Source organism: Malus sylvestris, chromosome 17, assembly GCF_916048215.2.
Source record: "Malus sylvestris chromosome 17, drMalSylv7.2, whole genome shotgun sequence".
NCBI classification, from domain to species: Eukaryota; Viridiplantae; Streptophyta; class Magnoliopsida; order Rosales; family Rosaceae; genus Malus; species Malus sylvestris.
In genome coordinates, this window is record NC_062276.1 from 2644609 (window position 1) to 2664320 (window position 19712).

General features: G+C 39.2%; 1 long non-coding RNA gene and 1 pseudogene across 3 annotated transcripts; both read left to right on the top strand.

Annotated features, from left to right (window-relative positions):
• The first annotated feature begins 803 nt into the window (after nt 1-803).
• Nucleotides 804-18350, top strand: LOC126610592 (UDP-glycosyltransferase 90A1-like; annotated as a pseudogene).
• Nucleotides 7510-18215, top strand: LOC126610598 (uncharacterized). 3 transcript variants are annotated; one of them, XR_007618586.1, is made up of 3 exons: nt 7510-7787; nt 8261-8352; nt 17223-18215. It is a non-coding gene; the product is annotated as an uncharacterized LOC126610598 (long non-coding RNA). The 3 variants fall into 3 exon arrangements; XR_007618585.1 differs by lacking the exon at nt 17223-18215 and adding an exon at nt 13477-13795; XR_007618587.1 differs by lacking the exon at nt 17223-18215 and adding an exon at nt 8549-10704.
• Nucleotides 18351-19712: the final 1362 nt, after the last annotated feature.

The window sequence follows — 19712 nt, forward strand, 5'->3', positions numbered from 1 at the left end:
TGTGAGACACGACAAATTTATAGAGAACTATTGTTGACACGTAAAGAAAATCAGAAAACAATATCATTCTTGCACCTCTTTTCACAACTTTTGAACTTTCGCTCTCCACTTTGAATAAAATTTCTAGGGTCTGCAGGAGTACAAGATATTTAAATATTTTAATCGTTAGATTTGAATATTTTTGTTTTTCACCAAAAATTTAAATTTAATCGTTAATTTTTTTTTTTTTTGAAATATTTCATATCTGAAACACTAATTAAAATCCCACCATTTTGATTTTTTATTGTGGTAAGTAGCGAGAGTTGAATGCTAGTCAAATTTCAAAATCCTTCTGGAACTAGATTGTTCAAGCATGACAGCCTTTAGATTTGTCAACATAAACAAAACATAAAAATACAAAAGATTTGAATGATTGAGGCAATCTGCCCTTCTTAAGATACTCAACTGACAGCTCTATGTACTAATTATTTTACTCAGCTCCATGTACAAAATAAAGAAAAGAGATATGATATTCACACACTTTATTTTACGTTTCACATTTTCTTTTAATTTTCGATCATCAGATCGAATAAATTTAAAAAAATTAATGGAGATAAATTAAAAAGAAATATGTGAGAAATAAAATAGGGTGTGAGGGATTTGCGGACGTTAATGCCGAATGGTATTATATGTTTTAATTCTTTTAGTTTGTGTGCCTTTGTTCATGCATGGAGTGCATCTGTATACAGTATAAGCATCAACATATATATATATATATATATATATATATATATTATATCTATGGACATAACCCTGCCTCTATAACTACTCAACACTAGTTTTGTTTATTATCTCCAACAACAAAACAAACCAGAAAGAGTCCAACTAAACTATACTTTCAGCGAAAACTATTAGAGAGAGAGTTATGGGTTCCAGTTCGGAGCAAGAACACAGTGACGGCCACGTAGTTTTATTTCCCTTCATGTCTAAGGGCCACACCATCCCACTCCTCCACCTTGCCCACCTCTTCCTTGCCCGCCGCCTCTGCGTCACCGTCTTCACCACCCCCGCCAACCGCTCGTTCATAGACCAATATCTCGCCGACACCTCAGCCACCGTGATCTCCCTCCCTTTCCCTCAAAACATCCCCGAAATTCCCGCTGGCATCGAAAGCACCGACAAGCTCCCTTCCATCGACCTCTTCTACCCTTTCGCCCTCGCCACAATCCACATGCAGTTCGACTTCGAGCGTGCCCTCACTACCCTTCCACGTGTCACCTTCATGGTCTCCGACGGGTTCTTCTGGTGGACACTCGACTCCGCCGCCAAGTTCGGGTTCCCCAGATTCGTCTTCTACGGCTTCGGAAACTACGCCTTGTCGGTGTCCACCTTCGTCAGCCAGAACAGGCTCCTGCATGGAGCCGAGTCTGACGACGAGTTGATCACCGTGACTCGGTTTCCTTGGATCAAAATTACAAAAAAGTACTTCGATGATGCCTTTAGAGGCGCCGATCATAACCGACAAGCGGCTCAAGCCTCCGAGTTCCACGTCATGTCTGTCGTGGCTGCGTTTCGCAGCTACGGCATGATAGTCAACAGTTTCTACGAACTTGAGCCTGTGTTCACTGACTATTGGAACACCGAGTGTGGGCCCAAGGCCTGGTGTGTGGGCCCTCTTTTCCAACTTGCGCAAGATGAACCGCACGATGATCTCGGTGATAAGCCCACGTGGGTTGATTGGCTGGACAAAAAACTGGAGGAATGAAGTAAGGTCTTGTACGTTGCTTTTGGGTCACAAGCTGAGCTGTCAGCTGAACAGATCCAAGAGATAGCATTAGGGCTGGAAAACTCAATGGTCAACTTTTTGTGGGTCATAAGAAGTAAACAGTACTCATCAGAGACTGCCACGTTGGACATTAGAGGGTTTGAGGAGAGAGTGAAGAGGAGGGGAATGGTGGTCAAAGAGTGGGTTGACCAGAAGTGGATTTTAATGCATGAGATTGTGCAAGGTTTTGTAAGCCACTGCGGATGGAACTCGGTGATGGAGAGCATATGCGCCGGAGTGCCGATTCTGGCATGGCCGATGATGGCGGATCAGCCGATCAATGCAAAGTTCGTGGTGGAGGAGGTCAAGGTGGGGCTTACGGTGGAGACATGCGATGGTTCGCCGAAGGGGTTTGTGAAGTCGGAGGGGTTGGAGAAGATGGTCAAAGAGTTGATGGAGGGAGAGAAGGGAGAGGAGGCGAGGAGGAAGGCGAAGAAGCTTGCTGAGGTGGCGAGGAAAGCTGTGAGTGAAGGCGGGTCGTCGTGGTCAACGCTGCAGTTGCTTATAGACGAGACAACATGCAACAAGAGCACTAGGTTCTAGAAGATTAGTGGGGAGGGTTAAAGTAGTTGATAAACTGTGTAAGGCTCTTTAATTTATTTAACGTTGAAAACAAACTTAGAAAACCAAGATATGTAAGCGTTTATCTAACGTTAAATAAGGTCGTTGTCGTATTCATGTTTTGTGTGCGGAGACTTTGACGACAATTCATGCACAAAATCTAATTAATGTCGCATGAATGACTGTCAAAACACGTCGATGTGACGGCCGGCCACAACAAAAATTCTCTGTTAACTCTTGAATATCCTAAACATTTATTTTCATTGTGATCTATATATTTCCTAGGATATTTCTATGACTTATGCTAAAAGTTGCTTCACTTTGTTAGCTCTTTTTCGGTGGGTTTAGGAGGTACCTTAAACAGTCTAAATACACAACATAAAAAAAAGTTGAGTACATTTGGCGTCTCTATTAAATCTGGAATTTTAAACTATACTCTTTATTTTAGACTACACTTAATACGAAAGGTTAACAGCGATTAAAATCATTTTAATCGTATTAAACATGGATAAAATAACTAGAAATATGCTTTGGGTTTGAGTCGAGTTCCTTGTCTCCATCTTATGGTAATTGTTTCCACTTCGTGACATTTAAGACCCCGAAAAGGAATAGTAAAACGATTAATTAAGGCTTCATGGCCGTGATTTGATTGCATTAGCAATTGTAAAAAGTTAGGCAATGATGAGGGATTGAAACCATGGATTTTGTTTTCTTTAGTTGCATGTAGGATGTGAGAAACAGCCAGCCTTGCTCCTGCAAGGCCATTTCTTTTCTTTTTCTAACTTGAACCTGCCCATGAATTTAGGATTCCGTTGGACTGTTTTACAGCGTTGGGCTGAAGCGTGCTAAGAGATCATTGGCACCACCGCAGAGGAGTTTGTCCTCAAGGCAAAGTTATCTGAAAGTGTTAGTGGCTTTGGCAGGATATAATTCCGCTCTCGAACAGCCCTAGGATGATCATCGACACCTTCGACGGAAGGTTCAAGATTATTCTTCTTGGATTTTTTTTTTTCTTCCTTTTTTTTTTTTCACGTACAGTTTGTTTAATTGTTAATATCTCTAATCGTTGGTGAGGTTTTTATTGTCATTTATATACTTATTTAGAAGTCTGCTTGTAACATTTGTGTAGTCGACGTTGTATCCAAGAGTTGTAGTTGTCTTTCGCTTTGCTCGAGGATGAAGTACTAGATCTGACACATTTATGCGAGAATGATAGATATTTGTGATGAATTCCTAGTTGTGACTAATTCGTATTTTTTATTAATTTAGCTTTGCTGAGAGTCTGCTAGCTCTTTGTAAGTATCTTTGTAGACTTTGTTAGTATCATACCCTTTTTTGGCAAGCACAAAAATATGTTTGTAATTGTAGTGAGATCTGAAAAGTTGATAGAGAATTGTTGTTGATACTTCAAAAAATAAGAAAACAATAGCATTTTCACACCTCTTTTCACAACTTAGGATCTTTTGCTTTCCACTTCGAATAAAATTTCAAGGTCAGTCGGAATATGAACATTTCAGGTTTTTTAACAATTAGATTTTATTTTTTTAAGTTTTTACCAAAGACGTTAAAAAGTTTAAAATATCTAATACTCCAGAACACTTTGAATCGAGTGCCTGTCAAATGTCAAAGTCCTTCTAGAACTAGATTGGCAAGGAAAGGACGACAGCCAAGATTGTCAACATAAAAAAGCATGAAAAAACAAAAGGTTTGAATGATTGAGGCCATCTGCCATTCGTAAGCTGATGAGGATCCTTTAATCACGTTTGTTTATCATACATCATACGGTCAATTTTTATATAATAATTTTTGACGCATACGATGAACTAATATGATTAAAAGATCTCCGGAATCCTCACTAAGAGGATCCAAAAGGGGGATCCTCATTCTTCGTAAGCGACTAAGCTCCTAATTTTGTCTTCCTAATGGTCACTGCACGCGGGTCAGACCAAACAAAAGAAGAAACATGTACCCATTCTCCAATTTTAAAGTGTGAAAGATATATGCTTCCAGAGATATGCTTCCAGAGATATGCTTCCATTGGTTTGGTGGGAAGAGCCATTGGTTTGGTGAGAAGAGAAATGCTAAACGAACTTTTCGTGGACTCTTCATAGACTTTCTGTTATTTTACAGTTTAACGTCAATTTCCGTGCCGACATTATAAAATATTATGCAAAAACATGAGGTGTCAGAGAGTTCATAGATAATCTCACTTTTGAGAGAGTCTCCTTAGCATTTCTCTTGGTGGGAATTTGAATCCTCTTTGGACCTTACTATCAGGAGTCTAAGGACCAGGAAATCGGGTATTGGTTTTTGTGAAAGGGAGATCAGAACTCTTGATTTGTGTGAGATGAGTCATCGGAATGAGCTAATGCAAGCTGCTTGATCCTTGGGTTCCGAACAATATGATATGGAAAGGATCTCTATTCGTCTAGTAGAACGCATGATTGACTAATCAGTATTCTTATGAAGTTATTTTCTTGAAATTTTCTTTCACACATTAGAAATTAATTATTTTAATTTTATATTCCCTAAATTAATATTGACAATTGTAGTGTTATTTCCTCCAAGATGAATTAGGGTACATGTATTTACTTTCGATGGCATTTATTTCATTCTCTCCATAAAGTTTAAGAAAACAGTTCCTATACTATTGTTGACCCTAAAAACTACCAAGCCTACTTGGCGCGCAGACCGAGTAATCTATGAGCTAACTACGTCCTTCGGTTGAATGCAGGGCGTACCAACTCGTCGGCTGAGGAGTAAAATGTGTTGATGTTGCGTTGGGTGCGCGGCTGACTTCTGTGTCTTGCGATTGCGACTGAGGAAGGAACACGTCTCGGCCTCTTGGGTTATTGAACCTGAAGACAAGGCTACTATTCTTACGAAGTTCCCAAATCGTCGTCGTCGGATTCGGTCACAGTGATGGTATTCGTCAGAGTAAACTCATGCCGAATCGACACCAAAGTGTAAGGGCACAAATACTTAAAGCGGATATAAGTCTTAACAATAAACGTGGTTCGGCCGTCGGAATGCTGAACTCTAAATCCCACTTGAGAGTATCCAATCATAAAATAACTCGGCGTGCAATGTGCCGAGCCTAATAAACTGTAACACCTTACTTCGCCGAGAAGGCTGATGAGATGACCTCCACCAATAAGGATTCGGAAATCCTTCTCGACCGAGACTTGGATAGATAATCAGTCGCCCTCAACGCAGTGCTGTTTATGCTAACTGAAGATGATGCGAGATCGGCTGATTTTACGCCGACATTGCTGTTTATGCCAACTGAAGATATCATCGGTTGCCTTCACAATGCTGTTTATCCAAACTGAAGGTGTGTCGGCGAAAAGAGAAAAGAAAAAATCTCAAGGTTGTTGAGATAATTTACGCAGGCAGTTGTGTGTTGAATTAGAGGAGGCCTTTCAACGTTGCACCGAGCCTTGTATTTATAGTATTCATATTTTCTGCTTGGCAAGGTCTGACAATATTTGCAAAGTCCAACTGCAACTCAAACTTGTGAAAAGAAATTTGATCCATATCAGTGGGCTATCCTTCAGAGCAAGTCCACCGTTGGACCTTGCTCATGGGACAGGCCAGAGGAAAGAGCCCGAGGGCCGGTGGGTTCAACTCCAGCGTTGGGCAGCTCGAGTGAGGGTGGGAGCCCGATGGCCAGGCCCGTGAGGGATTGACAGCCCTTCAGCCCGAGGGGTGTGACGTCAGGCTGACGCCATGATGTTGTCGTGTAATGGAGTTCTCCATCAAGAAACAGTTTAAATCCCATGGCTTTGCCAAGCATATGAGGAAGATCTCCGCCGGAGAAGAAGACATCAGCCACGAGGAGCTCCCCATTCTTCTGGATCACAACCACCGCCACCACACCCAGCCCATGACGGGCGTTGATTTGTCTGACCGCCGAGAGGTCATCGTCAAAATCAACGAAGGCGCAGATTCGTCCGCAAGCACCAGCGACCTTGCCAAAAATGGCAGGAAGATTTGGTGGCAGGCCAGTTCTGAGGGAGAAGAGCTTGTGGAAATTGAAATTGTGGAAGTGAGAGGTCTTGATTTTGGTTCTGATATGTGGGAGATTGGTTTCGGGTTGGGGGATTAGGATCATAGTGTTCTTTATTAATAATATTTTATTGCCTATTGTCAGGGCTATTCAAGTGCAAGGGTGGAGATGCAAAAGGCGGTTACTGTTCATAGGGTGGATTGAATAGTGGATTGCCTGGGGGAAGGGCTCCAAGGGTGGAGTTGCTCTCAGACTGCCGTGCCTTCTCAAACAAATCAAAAACCTATCAAGACTTATCACATCATCTGACCAATATATATATATATATATATAATAGATATTTGGGAGACTTTCGTACGCACGGCATAGCCACATAGGCATGCAGTCCTACTATATATATATATAATAATATAGTAGATATTTGAGAGACTTTCGCACGCACGACATCTCCTCATACTGATCATCCCATTACATCCTTGTAGAATTGCTCCACGCGGTTCTGTATGCAAGATAGAATCACATAACCTCAGTTAATTCGAACTATGTTTTTCCTTCATTGGAGGTAATGAGAATCCCACTTATCCCGTCGTATAAAGAAAATGAATCATATTGGAAGATAATTATTACGATAACGATCATAATAACAAAACTATCTTCATTTTTCATCCAACGGTTAGGAGCTAACTCTCTCAACGGCCTCGATTGCTTGGGGCGATGGTGTAAAATCGGGTTCAAACAACTATTAGCAATTTTGTAATTTCTTTTACTTTTTCTCTGAAAGTTACGGACGTTGGTAAACCTTACAGAAGATATCATATAGAAAACAAGTGCATGATCAGCTATTAGATCATCGGTTTTTAACAGCACCAGGGGCGGATCTATTAAGGGACCAGGGTGGTCCCGGGACCACCCGAAGCTCAAAATAATTGCTGTGAGGATCTTCAAGGACCACCAAAGTCTGGGCAGTGATGGAGAAGAACAGCAGCCATGGCTGCTGCAACTGCACGCTGTGCATTTCAGGAGAAGGAGGAAGAAGAAAGCTAAATTTTTTTTCAAAATGACTTGGGCAAAACGACGTCGTTTTGAGCTATGTCATTAAAAAAATTTGAAACCTCACTCACGTGAGAACCTCACACACACACACGGTAAAGCAATCAGCTCCTTTAGGCTTCAGCAATCAGATTCAGAACCTTCACTTTACCAATCAGCTCCTTCGGCCCGCTCATGTTCTTTACGGCGTCGGCATCGATCAACTCTCTGCTGCAGCTGCACTCTAGTTTTTGTTCACTATTGCACCGATGGGCAGGGCGACGAGACGACATCTCTCATCTCTGGTGAAAATCTGTAAAGCTCTGGTCTCTGGAGGATAGCCGCGGCCCGCTGGTCCTCTTCTTCTTGGTCGAAGACGAAGAGGTTTGTACTTTGCACTCTCCTCTGTCCATTAAATAATTTTTCCATCCACAGTCCACTATCTGATTATGTTAGTATATTGTATATATGAATAATGAATGTGTAAGTATGTGGGTGGGGACCGTGGGGTGGGGAGGAGCAGAGGAAATTTATGCTTATGAAATGTTTGATCTTTGGTCTAAACGAGAGTAGATTAACTAAAGAAGTGGTAGTGTATGTAATGTGTTGGCTGTATATTGTGAATTGGAGAGTAGAACTAGTATCTGATGTTAAATGGGTGGGTAAAGTTCGGTACTTTCTTTCGATATTCGTTTTGTGTTTTTGTGTAATGTGTTGGCTGTTATATGTATTGTGAATTGGAGTGTACAACTAGTTTGTGATGCTAAAAGGGTATGTAAAAATCTGTGCTTTCTTTCGATATTGTTTCCGTGCTTGTTTTATGAACTTGAGGACCTGAGGTGGTAGTGGAATTGCAGGGACTATTTCGTATAGTGAGTTGATCAAGCTGCAGCCTTTGGAAGGCGTAAACTATATATTCTACAATCTGTGCGTTTCTCACAAGTGCAAGGTATGTTTTCGTTCACCTCTCTAGTCATTGCCTTTGTGTCTGCATTTTTGCTATATGCATAATATCATAATATTAGAATCCCACAGGCACGGACCTAATTATAAATTTATAAATGAATCTGATTTCTCGTTTTTCATATAATATTTGTTTAGTTTCATCAATTGATATAGATTTTTTTATTAATTGATATGTGTAGAAATTAGAAGTATGGAATGATATTACAAGCGAAAATCAATCATCGATTAGTTCGGACAATCATATTCCAAATAGTTCATTTCCAAACTTGGATAGTTCCAATCCTATTCCGAACATTTCCCCTCCAATTCCAAGTAGTTCTAATCCAATTGGGGGTAATTCCACTCCACAACAAAATGAGTTAAAAGTTGATTTGGATAATCTTGAGAGAGACCCCGGAAAGAGAATTCCAATGAAGGATTATCCTCCAGATATTCGAGATGAGTTCCGAAGAGCATATATATTTGTTCTATGATATTTTCGTCTAGTTTTTTTTTTTTTTGAAGCTTCTATATTGGGACCACCCTAAGTTAAAATTCTGGATCCGCCACTGAACAGCACCATATTAAACTTCATGGACTGACCCTTGGACGCCACCGCGAACTCCCTGTGTTACTATATGTTTTAATTTTTTTACATGATTTTTTATTATTAGTTACCTTTAGAAGCAGATGCTCTTCGTTTAAGAATTACATTTAGATCTATGCTATTTTTTATGAAAACGCCAATACATCTTCCATGAAGTCTCCTGTGGTTTATATGACTGGATTGTATTGAATAATCGACTATATTCAAAGTTCATGACAAATAAAAGTGTGTAATTTTTTATTTTGAGAAACTAAATAAAAATAGACATTAAAGAAACTTATGTCTTCTTGAAAGTTCTAGGATGGTACTATAGATTAGCCTAAAGGGAGTGAATAAGTTCCAATTTAAAAATCCAATTCAATTTTCAATTCTCAAATTAAATCCACATTCACATCACATATCAAACTATCATACTCAGATGCAATTAAAACGATAAATAAAATATGCACACAAGATGTAGAATTTAACGAGGCAAAATCCACCACTTGAAAAATCTTCGGGCTTCCAAGCCAGAACAAACATTAAGAGAAATGAGTACATAAAGACTTACAAAACTCATCAACTAGACACTCAACTATAAGACAATTTTGTCTCCGCGCTTTGCTACTCGATCTCTCTTCAGCGTTCAAGTGGAAGTGACACGACACTAATGTAGTCGTCAATCACCTTCTCCTTGAACTTTGCATGATACTAACGCGAACATGCATAATGAATGAAATGAAATGATTTTGAAAATCAATCAATTATGAAAATTACAAGGAACATTTTTATAATTGATTTTTAATTAAAGCATGAACAAAACAACATGAAAAATATTATTTTCTCTTAAAAATACATGCTGTCAAAAACCAAAGCAGTAGTACCGAAACCAATTTCTTCTGTCAAAATACGAAATCAGCAAATTCAATAAGGATGCATGCTGACGCCTAAAGACTAATCAAAGATTACTTAAAGAACTAAAATGCAAGATTTTTCAATCTGACAAAAAGCCAATACATAATCGACCATATTCAAAGTTTATGACAAATAAAAGTGAATAATTTTTTATTTTGAGAAACTAAATTAAAATAGACATTAAACAAACCTATGTCTTCTTGAAAGTTCTAGGATGGTACTAGTTTAACCTAGAGGAGAGTGAATAGGTTCCAATTTAAAAATCTAATTCAATTTTCAATTCTCAAATTAAATCCACATTCACATCACATATCAAACTATCATACTCATGTGCAATTAAAACGATAAATAAAATGTGCACATAGGATGTAAAATTTACGAGGTAAAACCCAAGACTGGAAAAATCTTTGGGTTCCCAAGTTAGGACAAACATTAAGAGAAATGAATACAGAAAGACTTACAAAACTCATCAACTAGACACTCAACTAGAAGACAGTTTTGTCTCCGCGCTTTGCTACTCGATCTCTCTTCAACCTTTTAGTGGAAGTGGTACGACACTAACGCGGCTGTCAATCACTTTCTCTTCAAACTTTGCATGATACTAATGCGATCATGCAAAATAAATGAAATAAAATGATTTTGAAAATCAATCAATTATGAAAATTACAAGGCATATTTTCATAATTAATTTCTAATTAAAGTACGAACAAAACAACATAAAAAGTATTATTTTCTCTTAGAAATACATGCTGTCAAAAACCAAAGCAGTAGTACCGAAACCAATTTCTTCTGTCAAAATACGAAATCAACAAACTCAATATGGATGCATGCTGCATGCTGGCAACACCATCCCACTCCTCCACCTTGCCCGCCGCCTCTGCGTCACCGTCTTCAGAACCCCCGCCAACCGCTCGTTCATTGACCAATCCCTCGCCGACACCTCAGCCACATTTATCTCCCTCCCTTTCCCTCAAAACATCCCCGAAATTCCCGCTGGCATCGAAAGCACCGACAAGCTTCCTTCCATCGACCTCTTCTACCCTTTCGCCCTCGGCACAAAAGTGAAACTTCATTTTAATCCGTGGTAAATATGACTTTTAGATTAAAATCATGAGTAAGATCAAAATCTAATTTTAATTTTTAGATACATTAATAACCTTATTTATTAATTATTTTTCTTTTTCTTCGTAATTTTAATGCATTAATTTTATTTCATTATAATTATAATTTTCATTTTATTTATTGTAATATATTTTGTTGTAAATATTTAGATAAATTAATTTTTATTATACAATATATTTTGATATACTTTGTCTTTTTCATTTTATTGGATAAGTAAATAATATGCCAGGTCATCATTGTACATGTGCAGAACATGTGCACATATAGAGTAGTATAAATAGTTACTTTCCTCTTGTATTTGGTAAGGTCGGTGTATAACAAAAACAGTTACAAAAATATATTGAGAGATTCTTCAGTTTCTTCTTCTTCTTCTTCAAGCTTTCTTAGTCTGCATATTTCTTGATTTCTATGAAGTACTTCCTTGTAGTTAAGATGGTATCGAGAGCCGGTCTTGCTTGCGCAATGGGTCTGGTTTCTGGGTTTCGCTGCTTTGGTTGGTGATAAGGTGATATTGTTTCACAAATTCTCAAGAATTTTTCTTAGATCTGGAATTTTTTTTTAATTGAAGGCCGATGCCAATTTGTTGTGAATTTTGGGTTTTCTTGCTATAAGTGAATTGATTGAAGGCCGATGCCGAGTGATGAAGTTTGTTTGTGATTCTTGAAATTGTATAGTGATTGGTTGCTCTTGATTCTGTGTTCGAAGTTAATTTTGTACATCTTTCATCTGGGTTCTTTCCACCGACTCAAATTTGATCTGGGTTTTTTTGGGTTCTTTCATTATCTTGGTGTTTGTTACATTTGTTGATATTACAGTGAATTTGTTCTTCCAATCATGGTGAATCAAGTGAAAATTGAAGGTTTGCTGGGTATGCTTACGATCAAACTGAATGATGATAATTTTCTTAAATGGAGTTTTCAGTTTGGCTCTGTTTTGCGTGGATATGATCTTCTTGATCATTTCACAGGTGATTCTGTATGTCCTCCCAAGTTTGTTCTCACTCCTGAATTAGGAGTTACTACTGAGGTTAATGCTGCGTATAAGGACTGGGTTAAGATGGATATGGCGTTGTTAAGCTTGTTGATTGCTACCCTTAGTGATGATGCAATTGAGCATGTGGTCGGCTGTAAGACGTCTCATGAGGCCTGGATTGCCTTACATGATCGATATATGTCTATTTCTAAAGCTAGTGTCAATCATCTAAAAGCTGAACTACATACTATGCAAAAAGGGGGGGATACTATTGATAAGTATCTGCTAAGGTTGAAAGCACTAAAAGATCAATTACAGGCTGCTGGAGAGAAAGTGTCTGATAATGATCTTATTATTGCTGCACTCACAGGTCTACCTTCTGATTATGATACCATTAGAACTGTTATTTTTGCCCGAGAGTCACCCATTACTCTTAAGGAATTTCGCGCTCAATTAATTGGTGTAGAGAAGAGTATTGAAGCCAGAATGAATTCTTTGGTTCAGGGGATGTCTGCTATGTTTGTGAATGCTAATTCTTCTAATAATCATACTAGGGGATCTTCAGGTTCTTCGACTAATCCTTTACCACCTCAATTTTCTCCAAATATTGGCTATAGCTCAACTGGTAGTTCTTCTTCTCAGCCAAGTTATCCTTCTGGTAATCAATTTCAGTCGAATAGTTTTTCAGGCTTGAATCAGAATGGCAGCATGTTTGGTATGAATACCTATAGACCTCGAGGTAATGGAGGTTATAAACCAAGGTTCAATAATTCCAGATCTGGTCCAAATTGGCAATCATGGTCGGGCAATACTTCTAACAGGTTTGATCTTGTCCCTGAGTGTCAAATATGCTCTCGCAAAGGTCATGTTGCTGTTACCTGTCGATTTAGAAATGATGGTGGACAGTCTGTACAAGAGTGTCAAATTTGTGGCAAGAGGGGTCATATTGCATTAAACTGTCGGCATAGAGGCAATTATGCGTATCAAGGCGCTCAACCTCCTCCTTCCTTATCTGCTAACTATGCATATCAAGGTTTTCCTGTGTCTTCTCAAGCTAATATGGGAGTGGTTTCTTCTCAGTCTCAGTTTTTGAATAACAATCAACCTCCTCAGTATGTGCATAACAGTCAGTCTCCTCCGTTTGTGCACTACAATCAGTCTACACAGTTTACCTCTCATTCTATGTCATCTCCACCTGGTTTTCCAGCTATGAATGCACAATCTTCTGCTGCCACTGCAAATGGAGATTCCTGGATTCTTGATACTGGTGCTTCTCACCACATGACACCCGATTTGACAGTACTTGCTCAATCTACCCCTTATGCAGGATCCGAGAAGATAATAGTGGGGAATGGTGAAGGTTTGAAAGTTCAAAATATTGGTCATGGCACTGTGCAAACTCCTTCTCATGTTTTACATCTTAAGAACATTTTACATGTGCCAATGTTGACTGTGAATCTGTTGTCTGTTAAAAAGTTGTGCAAAGACAATCATAGTTGGTTTATCTGTGATGATATTCAGTTTTTTGTGCAGGACAAGGCAACTGGGGCGATCCTCCACCACAGAAAGAGTAGCAATCATGAGCTGTTTCGAGTCCCTGTGCATATTTTTCCCAATTTACTGGATCAAGGTGCGGGTTCTGCTTATTTGGGACAGTGTGTGACATCTTCCTTGTGGCATCAGCGTTGTGGTCATCCTTCTAATGACATATTGAAAACTATGCTCAGAGAATCAAATATAGTTGTTACTTCTGATGAAAATGTCAAACTTTGTTCTCATTGTCTTGATGGGAAAATGAGTAGACTTCCTTTTTCTGATAGGATTGATAGAGTAGATATTCCCTTTTACAAAGTCCACAGTGATGTATGGGGCCCTTCTCCAGTTGTTTCAGTTGAAGGGTTTCGATATTATGTGTCTTTTATAGATGAAGCTACTCGATTTGTATGGATTTTTCCTATCATGAATAAATCAGAAGTTTTTGGTTCCTTTGTCAAATTCTGTGCATATATTGAGAATCAATTTCATACTAGAATTAAAGTGTTACAATCTGATGGTGGTGGAGAATTTCTTAGTCATGCTTTCAAAGAATTTTTGGCAACACATGGTATATTACATTTTATCTCTTGTCCTTACACACCTCAGCAAAATGGATTAGCTGAGCGGAAGCATCGACATCTTATTGAAACAGCTATTACATTGCTATCTGTGGCCAAGTTACCTCACAAGTTTTGGTCTTATGCAGTCAATCATGCTGCCTTTTTTATTAATAGGATGCCATGTAAGGGTCTTAATATGCTCTCACCTTTTGGGAAATTGTTTGGCAAGAAACCAGACATAGCTAATCTCAAAGTTTTTGGTTCTGCCATTTATCCTTATCTTCGGCCCTACAATACTCATAAGTTGCAGCCTCGATCAACCCAATGTGTGTTTTTGGGATATTCACCAGGTTATAAGGGTGCTATCTGCTACAGTATATCCAATGGGAAAGTTCTTATTTCTCGTCATGTCATTCATGATGAAACTATATTTCCTTATAGACATGTTGCTTCAACTGCTACAGATGCTACTTCTTCCCTGTCTTCTGGTCACAGTAGTAATACAAGTCCTATTATTGTAAAGTTACCTTCTTTCATGGATCATTCTTCTAGTCTTGATTCCAGCATCATGTTTCTTCGAGCTCTTTGGAAAATGCACAGGACTCTACTACGCATGCTACTCTTTCCAGCCTTATGTTGCCTATCCAAGTTGAGTTACATCCTCTCCGTTCTTCTAGTTCTCCTCGCACAGGTACTACATCTATTTCACAAGGAATTCAAACACGGTTACGAACTGGTACCATAACCAGAAAAGACTACTCCGCCTTAACAGCTATATTCCCAGAAGTGCAGTCTTTGACTCTTGAGGATGATGATCACTTCTCAGGGGGTTTCACCTTTGTTGCTGATATTCTGGATGTTTCAGAACCGTCTACTTTTAAACACGCATCTCAAATCCCACAGTGGCAAATGGCGATGCAGGAAGAGTTTGATGCTCTTCAAACTCAAGGTACCTGGGTTCTTGTTCTTGCTCCTTGTGATAAAAATGTTATAGGCAGTAAATGGGTATACAAAGTTAAAAGGAATAGTGATGGTTCCATATCTCGATATAAGGCTAGGCTTGTTGCTCAAGGTTTTAGCCAAGAAAAAGGTCTCGATTATACCGAGACTTTCAGTCCTGTTGTTCGCCATACTACTGTCCGGTTGATTTTATCTTTAGCAGCTATACATCAGTGGGATCTTCGTCAATTAGACATCAAGAATGCTTTTCTTCATGGTGAGTTACAAGAGGAGGTTTATATGAAACAACCTCAAGGTTTTGTTAATTCTCAGTTTCCCACACATGTTTGTAAACTGGTCAAATCTTTATATGGCTTGAAACAAGCTCCTCGAGCCTGGAATGAGAAGTTTACTAGTTTTCTGCAAGCCATTGGTTTTGAAGCTTCTCTATCCGATTCAAGTTTGTTTGTGAAGACCGATGGGGTTCATGTGGTTATTTTACTCCTTTATGTCGATGACATCATACTCACAGGTTCTAGTACTTCATTGATTCAGTCTGTGATTACTACTCTCAGTGAGGTTTTTGATCTTAAGGACATGGGCAGATTAGCTTATTTTCTTGGTCTTCAGGTCATATATAAGCCGAATGGAGATTTGTTCGTTAGTCAAGCCAAGTATGTCAAAGATCTTCTCCATAAAGCTGGGATGGATGATTGTAAGTCGTGTTCAACTCCTTGCAAACCACATAATCAAATCTTGACTACTGCAGGTAACTTGCTTCCTGATCCTACCTTATATCGGAGTTTAGTTGGAGCCTTACAGTACTTGACCTTTACTCGTCCCGATATCGCCTTTGCTGTCAATACTGTTTGTCAATATATGAGTGCCCCTACTGATGTACATTTTGGAATGGTGAAAAGAATTCTGAGATTTCTCCAGGGCACAATTCATTGTGGTTTGACATACACTTCTGGAAGTTCTATGCAGTTAAAAGCCTACAGTGACTCTGATTGGGCTGCCGATTTGAATACTCGGCGTTCCATCACTGGTTATGTTGTTTATTTAGGAGATAATCCGATTTCGTGGCAGTCCAAGAAACAATCTTCTGTTTCTCGGAGTTCCACCGAGGCTGAATATCGTGCTTTGGCTCATACTACTGCTGACATTGCTTGGATCAGATTAATCCTTAAGGATTTACATGAATATTTGTTTTCTCCTCCAGTGATCTATTGTGATAACCAATCTGCAATTGCTTTGAGTTTAAATCCAGTTCAACACTCTCGAATCAAGCACTTGGAAACGGATTTTCACTTTGTCCGTGAACGAGTTCACAAAGGTGACTTATCTGTTGAATATGTGTGTACTAAAGCTCAGATTGCCGATGTGCTCACCAAAGGTCTTCATGGTCCCGATTTTCTTCGTCATTGTTTCAATCTTAAGCTTGGTTATCCAAGCTAAGATTGAGGGGGGGTATTGGATAAGTAAATAATATGCCAGGTCATCATTGTACATGTGCAGAACATGTGCACATATAGAGTAGTATAAATAGTTACTTTCCTCTTGTATTTGGTAAGGTCGGTGTATAACAAAAACAGTTACAAAAATATATTGAGAGATTCTTCAGTTTCTTCTTCTTCTTCAAGCTTTCTTAGTCTGCATATTTCTTGATTTCTATGAAGTACTTCCTTGTAGTTAAGACATTTAGGTACATTAAATTCATTATAATATATTTCGGTGCATACATTTAGTTACACACATTTCGGTACATGCATTTCGATACAAATATTGAGGTACAATAATTCAATATAATACATATTGGTGCATATATTTCTATACACACATTTAGGTACATTAATTTAATATAATACATTTCGGTGCATATATTTCAGTACATACATTTCAGTACTAACATTTAAATACATTAGTTCAATATAATACATTTCGTTATACACATTTCAATACTAACATTTAGGTACATTAATTGAGTCTTTCAAGTTTGAAGAATGTTAAATAAAATTAATAAATTAAAAAAACTCTTTTTTGGTCAAAAAATAAATTAAAATTTGTATATTAATAATTTAAATATTTAATGGGAGAGATTAAATAAAATGCATATTAATTATTTCAAATTAAGAACACATCAAGGGATTATAATCAATATGTAATCTAACACCAGGTTTATTTTAAATTTCAATCTTTTTAAATAATTAGAGTTAAAAAATCCCCGCCACATTCAACATGCAGTTCGAGTTCAAGCGTGCCCTCACCACACTTCCACGTGTCACCTTCTTGGTCTCCGACGGGTTCCTCCGGTGGACCTTTGATTTCGCTTCCAAGTTCGAGTTCCCTAGATTCTTCTTCAACGGGGTGTCCAGCTTCGTCGGCCAGAACCAGTCCTGCATGGAGCCAAGTCTAACGACAAGTTGATCACCGTGACTCCGTTTCCTTGGATCAAAATTACAAAAAAAAGACTTCGATGTTGCCTTTAGAGGCGCCGATCATAACCGACAAGCGTCTCAAGCCTCCGAGTTCCACGTCATGTCTGTAGTGGCTGCGGCTCGCAACTACGGCATGATAGTCAATAGTTTCTACGAACTCGAGCCTGTGTTTACTGACTATTGGAACAATGAGTGTGGGACGAAGGTTTGGTGTGTGGGCCCCCTTTTTCTCTTGGTGCAAAATGAACCACACGATGATCACGGTGATAAGCCCACATGGGTTGAGTGGCTGGACAAAACACAGGATGAAGGAAGTAGGGTTTTGTACGTTGGGTCACAAGCTGAGCTGTCAGCCGAACAGATCCAAGAGATAGCACTAGGGTTGGAAAATTCAATGGTCAACCTTCTGTGGGTCATAAGAAGTAAAGAGTACTCGTCAGAGACTGCCACGTGGGACATTAAAGGGTTTCAGAAGAGAGTAAATGGGAGGGGAATGATGGTCAAAGAGTGGGTTGAGCAGAAGTGGATTTTAAATTAATGCATGACAGTGTGCAAGGTTTTGTAAGCCACTGCGGATGGAACTCGGTGATGGAAAGCATACGAGCCGGAGTGCCGATTCTGGCATGGTCGATGATGGTGGATCAGTAGCTGAATGCAAAGTTCGTGGTAGAGGAGGTCAAGGTGGGGTTGAGGGTGGATACATGCGATGGTTCAACGAAGAGGTTTGTGAAGTCGGAGGGGATGGAGAAGATGGTCAAAGAGTTGATGGAGGGAGAGATGGGGAAGGAGGCGAGGAGGGAGGCGAAGGAGCTTGCTGTCGTGGTGAGGAAAGCTGTGAGTGAAGGCGGGTCGTCGTGGTCGACGCTGCAGTTGCTTATAGATGAGACAACATGCGACAAGAATACTAGCTAGGTTCTAGACGATTAGTGGGGGAATGTTCCGTGTAGATGAAAAGGTTTGGAAGGCTCTTTAGTTCAATGTTGCAAACATATAAAACTAAGATAAATTTATCCTTGATCTAACGTTAAATAAGGTCGTTGTCATATTCATGTTTCATGCGTTGAAATCATTGACGACAATTATGCACAAAACCTAATGTCATATAAGTGTCAGTCAAAACACGTAGATGTGACGGCCGGCCAGAACAAAATTCACTCAATTTTGTTTAATAAGATCACAGGAGCATTTTATCCAATGTGGTAACTTGTTCGTGTAGTTCGTCTCCTTCGCTTTGTAAGAAACATTGCCATTTGGCTTGAACATCGTATAACCAAGTTTGGGGTACAGATCTGAAGCGTGTATGAATTGATTAGAAACGCGTGTTTGGTTTGGCGGTGGAATTCGAGTATCCGAGTGACAACAATTTGGTCGTGGCCGGTCCGAAATCACCATTGGCTCGGTGGGTGTGTGATGGGGGCGAATATACTCATAGAATTGAGGTATTGAGATTTGAATGGTGGAGATATTAGCGACTTGAGCGCCAAGAAGATATGTTCTCCCTGCTCCCCATAAGCAAGCAGAGGAGGAGGGTGGGATTTAGTGGTAATAAAAAAGTACAGGCAAATATTTTTCAATTTTAACGGCACGGAATTTTCATAGCCAATTTTCTTTTTTTTTTTTTTAAATTTTTTATTATGAACTCGTAAAGTGCCTTTGATAAAACTCTTATTTCACACTTATAATATTTTTTCACTATCCAAACTTTTTTTTTTTATATGATTTTAAAATTTTTAGTGGCCCAAAGTCCTGCCATGTCATTGTTTAACAGAAAATTCAATGGGTAGACTAAAAGAAATATGATTTTGGGAGTCAATCATAACTTTAAGTATGAAAGTGAGACGAAAAAACTAAGGGTAACAAAGTACAAATTTGACGATAACTTTTAGGTAGTGTTGACCCTAAAAACTACCAAGCCTACGTGGCGCGCAGACCGAGTAACTAATGAGCTAACTACGTCCTTCGGTTGATGCGGGGCATGCCAACTCGTCGGCCGAGCTCGGCCGGTGAGTAAAATGTGTGGATGCGGCGTTGGGCGTGCTACTGACTTCTCGATCTTGCAACTGCGGCCGAGGAATGAACATGTCTCGGCCTTTGGGTTCTAGAATCTGAAGACAAGGCTGCTAACTTTGCGAAGTTCACAAATCGTCGGCGCCGGATTCGGTCACAATGATTATATTTGTAAAGGTATAAGCACGCCGAATCGACACCAAAGTATAGGGGCACATATACTCAAAACATATATATGTCTTGATAGTAAATGTGGTTCGGCCGTCAGAATGCCGAACTCTAAAGCTTA